The sequence below is a fragment of the Ananas comosus genome, unplaced genomic scaffold, assembly GCF_001540865.1.
Source record: "Ananas comosus cultivar F153 unplaced genomic scaffold, ASM154086v1, whole genome shotgun sequence".
Taxonomy (NCBI): Eukaryota; Viridiplantae; Streptophyta; class Magnoliopsida; order Poales; family Bromeliaceae; genus Ananas; species Ananas comosus.
The window spans coordinates 6,672-12,580 of record NW_017891800.1 but is presented as its reverse complement, the minus strand read 5'-3'; the positions used below and the strand labels follow the sequence as shown (position 1 = coordinate 12,580).

The following is a 5,909-nucleotide window of genomic DNA, read 5'->3' as shown; positions in this document are numbered from 1 at the left end:
GTATCCTCACGAGGAGAGGATAGATCAAGCTCACGGTCTGTTATTTGGGGTGCTATAGCCATCCATATCCTCACATGGAGAGGATTGTCGTCGAGTACTCCGGAGTGTCGGGCGATAGGGACCACATGGAGGTCCACAGACAGTCCCGAGTTTTGGGGCACATGGAGCTCCCCTGTGAGATATGGATCCCGAGGATCTAAAAGGTAAGTAACACCTAGAGGGGGGTGAATAGGTGTAAATCCGGCAAACTCGAAAAATCTCGATGCAAACAAAACAAAATAGCGGAAATTAAACTGTTAAGATTTTGTGATAGGCTTTGTGTGCCAGCAGATTCAGACATTAAAGAGGAAATTTTAAAAGAAGCACATCAGGCACCGTATACTGTACACCCGGGGAGTACAAAAATGTATAAGGATTTGAAGTTAACTTACTGGTGGCCTGGAATGAAAAAGGAAATTGCGGACTTCGTGGCTAAGTGCTTAACGTGTCAGCAGGTTAAAGCTGAACATCGACTTCCTGCGGGGAAACTTCAAAGCTTACCCATACCAGTGTGGAAGTGGGAGAGGATTATTATGGATTTCATCGTTGGATTACCTCGCTCACAAGCAGGTCACGATGCAATTTGGGTAGTTGTAGACAGATTGACCAAATCTGCCCACTTTATGCCGATCCACACAACTTGGTCAGGGGAGAGACTCGCACAATTGTATCTTGATGAAATTGTGCGATTACACGGAGTACCTGCTTCGATTGTTTCAGATCGAGACACCCGATTCGTTTCACATTTCTGGAAGAATTTACAGGAGGCCATGGGTACTCGATTGGATTTTAGTACTGCTTTCCACCCCCAGAGTGATGGGCAGTCTGAGCGTACTATCCAGACCCTTGAGGATATGTTGCGGGCCTGTGTGATTGACTACCAGGGCAGTTGGCCACAGTTCTTGCCTATGGCTGAATTTGCTTATAACAATAGCTATCATGCAAGTATTCAGATGGCACTGTTTGAAGCCCTTTATGGTAGAAAGTGTAGATCACCACTTCATTGGAGTGAAGTAGGTGAGAGATTGGTTTTGGGTCCAGATGTATTGCAAGAGGCTGAAGCTAAAGTTCGACTGGCACGAGAACGTCTACTGACAGCCCAAAGTCGACAAAAGAGCTATGCCGATAAACGTCGGCGAGAACTGGAATTTCAAGTTGGTGATCATGTATTTCTAAAGGTTTCCCCAACGAAAGGAGTTAAGAGATTCGGTATTCGGGGGAAGTTAAGTCCCCGATTCATTGGACCCTACGAGGTGTTGGAGCGGATAGGCCCCGTAGCGTATCGGCTTGCCTTGCCGCCGAGTCTCTCAGGCGTACACAATGTGTTTCATGTATCGACACTCCGAAAATATGTTTTTGATCCGACCCATATATTGGACAGTACTCCAGTGGATTTACAAGAAGATTTGAGCTTTGAGGAGTATCCAGTGAGAATACTAGCTCGAGAAGTGAAAAGGCTTCGGAATCGCGAAATACCCTACGTGAAGATCCTTTGGAGTAATCACGAGGAACGAGAAGCCACTTGGGAACTGGAGAGTGCAATGCAAGAGCATTATCCCTATCTATCCTCGATGGAATCGTGAGGTAAGTGTTTACAAGTTTCGCGGACGAAACTTCTTTTTAGGAGGGGTGAATGTAATACACTGAACTTTTGCAAATTGCGGAGTTCGAGTAAGTGGAATGGTGTGTGAATCACTCCTACATGTTCTAAAAGGTTAGAACAAGTTTTTGGATAAGTTAGAGGATGATTGGAATGCTAAAAGTGAGAAAGTGCATTGATCTGCGAAAATCAGCAATTTTCTGCTTGTTGTACCGGTACAGCCATCACCTTGTACCGGTACAAGCTGGCAGATTCGTGGCAGCTTGGGTAGTTTGGTAATTTCACATCTTGCTCTCACCTATTGGATCCCAGCACGACTCTGGGAGCTCAGTAATGGTTGCTGGAACTCAGGAGGTTGTTCTTCTACCTTCCTCTCTCTCTCTCTCTAGGGTTTTTCTCTCTCTACAAAGGATTCGCCGATTTCGCTCGTTTTCGTCGCCGCGCGCGTTCTTTGCTGGTTGCGAGCGTCGCAGAACCTTTGTGCACGTGCAAGAGAGCGTTTTGGAGGGATTTTTGCAGCCCTGGACCAGTAAGGAGCTGGTTGCAAGCTTGAGAAGGTAAACGACTTGATTTTTTCCGTTATCGGCGTTTTATTGGTCGATTTGAGTATTGATTTCATGTTTTTGCTTCCAACTGTTTTAACCTGAGATTTCAGCATGTATTTATGGGTTAATTAGCTGTGAATTAACCTTCTTAGACCAGGGTTAAGCTTCTTTAAAGGTTAATTAGGATAATTAGCCATTTATGAAGCTATTTCGGACTATACACGGTTTATGCGATCAATTGATGCAGTTTTGTACGTTAACTTCGCAGCAGGTCTTCGAGCCTCGTTGAGCTGAACGTGTACTCGTTGAAGCTGGTTTGGAAGTTGTTCTACCCTAAGGTAAGTAAGAATTTCAGTTAGGAAGCCGAAATTGCAAGATTCCGACCATAATTGCTATTATTGATGAGTTGGATGTCGTTTCGGAATTGTTCGCAGCGAGAGGGTGTTTGACCCTTGGACCACCTTCGTTCGGCCTTGGAGGGCCTTCTGGAAGCTTAACGTGAGGTATTGAACTAAGCCAAACAGGGATTTAAGCTATTCCTATGTATTAAGTGCAATTGCGCCGAAATTGGACATTTCAATCGTGATTTGATCCGATCTTTGTGCTTCGTGTTCAGCAGGATTGAGACCTAGTGGAGCTGATCCTTGAGACTTCTTGGACTGATTTGGAGCCTAATACTAGGTGGGTCGGACCTAACCAGAGCAAGTGAAACTCCTCTATGTTCTATATGTATTATAGAAATGGTCTTATTGTGCGCTTATGTGATTAATAAAGGGGCTTGACATTCGTCATTATAATGTTGAATATATTCGAAATGAAGTCTCTATAAAGTAGAGAATATTTATCCATGAAAGTCTTTCTATTTATATTCAATTCAGTTGAATGACTTATGAACAAGTGTAGGATGCACTTTAAAGTAGAGAACTATGACATGCTCATGACTATGTTGATAGTGCTATACTAGTGAAAAGATTATCATGACATATGATTTAGCTTTACCCTTACATGTTTACAATTTAGTGATTGCTAGCTCTTGTTACTATTTGTGTATTGAAATTCCGATCAGAGGATGGACGATAAGAACCTTGTATTGATAATATGAAAATTGTGACATGTGGACAATGGACTTTGCTTGCTTGCCATCGTGCTCATTCGCACACGCTTGTGAGGGTAGCTCCCTACAAGCCGGCACTCCGGAGTTGGCCTACGCGACAGTTGCTCGCCCGTGCGGGATTGGGTGCCGAAGTGGATTGCCGTGGGGAGTGTATACTACCACGGGGCCATTAGGCGCGGCGCAAGCTGGACTACCTTGAGTAGATCCTACTAAATGAAAATGAAAGTGAAAACGATAATGATAGTAATGAATGAGTACCAGTTGTAATGTACAGTAGTACTTACACTCCTATGATTATGTTTATGTTCATGTTTATAGTAGTTTCGATACTTCTACTATTCAGTTGATTCATTACTGCAGCAATCATGTTTACATGTTGAATACATGCCTGTTACTGGTAGCACTGCATATGTATATATCATGCAAATTACTGCTTTTATTTCCATTTAGTACATCATGAGCCTAGTGGTGTAATTCGCCAAGGCTGGCGGCTTACCCACTGGGAACTATTGTTTATAGTTCTCACACCCTTTTGGTGGTTGTTTTTACAGAGCCTGTTACAGGAGAGGCTAGGGATCGTGGCAAGGGAGTCGCGCCTAGCTAGGGACTACTAGGAGCGTGCTAGTCGATCACCTTGCTACTCGGGCTACGACCGAGGGTGATGTCCCTTTGTATAGAGAAACCACCATTGTATCTATCCTATTTTTNCCTAGTGGTGTAATTCGCCGAGGCTGGCGGCTTACCCACTGGGAACTATTGTTAATAGTTCTCACGCCCTTTTGGTGGTTGTTTTTACAGAGCCTGTTACAGGAGAGGCTAGGGATCGTGGCAAGGGAGTCGCGCCTAGCTAGGGACTACTAGGAGCGTGCTAGTCGATCACCTTGCTACTCGGGCTACGACCGAGGGTGATGTCCCTTTGTATAGAGAAACCACCATTGTATCTATCCTATTTTTTGTATACTCGTGATGTATATGTACTACTTGGACCGTAAACTACAGTTGTGATACTTCTCTACTGTCGAGATTTTGGGATTGTACACTCTTTGTTCTTTTGTTGATATATATCGACCTGTACATTGCTCTGATATCAGGATAGGACTTTTTTTTGTTTTACTTTCTATCGACTTGTTGCTTGTAGACGCCTTATATACTGCAGGTGTATGGCGGGTCTGTGCACGTGCCGGATATGCTTCCGCTGGTACCCGGGCGTGACACGCACTGACTCCTCGAGCTCCCAAGTGGCTTCTCGCACAGCATGGTTGCTCCATTGGTCTTTCACAAATGGAATCTTGCGACTTTGCAACTTCCTCACTTCTCGATCGAGGATGCACACCGGGTACTCCTCATAAGTCATATCCTCACGTAGTTCCACGGGCTCATACTCCAATACATGTGTCGAGTTTCGGATATACTTTTGAAGATTTGACACATGAAATACATTGTGAACTCTCGCGAGTCTCGGTGGTAATGCGAGCTTGTACGCCACCGCACCCACACGCTCTAATATCTCAAACGGTCCGACATAACGGGGACTTAGCTTCCCATGGACCCCGAATCATTTGACTCCTCGCATTGGCGACACTCTTAAAAATACACGGTCTCCAACCGCAAACTCTAAATCCTTTCTTCTCTTGTCGGCATAACTCTTTTGCCGAGATTGCGCCGTCGCCAACCGTTGACGTGCAAGGCGAACCTTCTCTTTCGCCTCCCGCACTACGTCCGGGCCAAGAGCCATTCTCTCGCCCACGTCACTCCAATGGATAGGAGAACGACATTTACGTCCATATAGTGCCTCAAAAGGCGCCATCGTTATACTTTCTTGGTAGCTATTATTGTAGGCGAACTCCGCCATAGGCAAGAAATCATGCCATCCTCCCTTATAATCTAGTACACACGCTCGAAGTAAATCCTCAAGGATTTGTATCGTCCGTTCTGATTGTCCATCACTCTGAGGATGAAACACCGTAATGAAGTCGAGCCGTGTGCCTAGCGCGTCTTGTAAACTCTTCCAAAAGTGGGATGTGAATCTGGGGTCTCGATCCGATACGATCGACACTGGAACCCCATGAAGTCTCACAACCTCATCGAGATAAACTTGAGCTAACTTGTCTCCCGACCACGTGGTATGTATCGGCAAGAAGTGTGCCGACTTTGTCAATCGATCCACTATCACCCATATCGCATCGTGTCCGCTTTGTGATTGAGGCAAACCAGTAACAAAGTCTATTGCTATATCTTCCCATTTCCAAACGATTATTGGTAGACATTGTAGCTTTTCCGCCGAAAATCGGCACTCTGCTTTAACTTGTTGGCACGTTAAACATTGCGCCACGAACTCCCCAATATCTCTTTTCATACCCGGCCACCAATAATGCGGCAAGTGTAGCCGGCACTCCCGGTGCTACCACTTCCAACCCAAATCTTTGCATTTCCCTTTGTAATAGCGGTTGAGGCGTAATTACCGTCGCTAAGTTCTCCGCCGATTTTCTACTTAGAGCATCGGCCACGACATTGGCTTTCCCGGGGTGGTATAGTATAGTGACATCGTAGTCCTTCAATAATTCCAACCACCGCCGCTGCCGCATATTCAACTCCTTCTGGGTGAACAAGC

At 45.2% G+C, this 5,909-nt stretch overlaps 1 long non-coding RNA gene across 1 annotated transcript; it reads left to right on the top strand.

Annotated features, from left to right (window-relative positions):
- The first annotated feature begins 2,637 nt into the window (after positions 1–2,637).
- On the top strand, positions 2,638–3,864 carry LOC109705156. The gene is made up of 3 exons (XR_002214646.1): positions 2,638–2,687; positions 2,804–2,865; positions 3,850–3,864. It is a non-coding gene; the product is annotated as an uncharacterized LOC109705156 (long non-coding RNA).
- Positions 3,865–5,909: the final 2,045 nt, after the last annotated feature.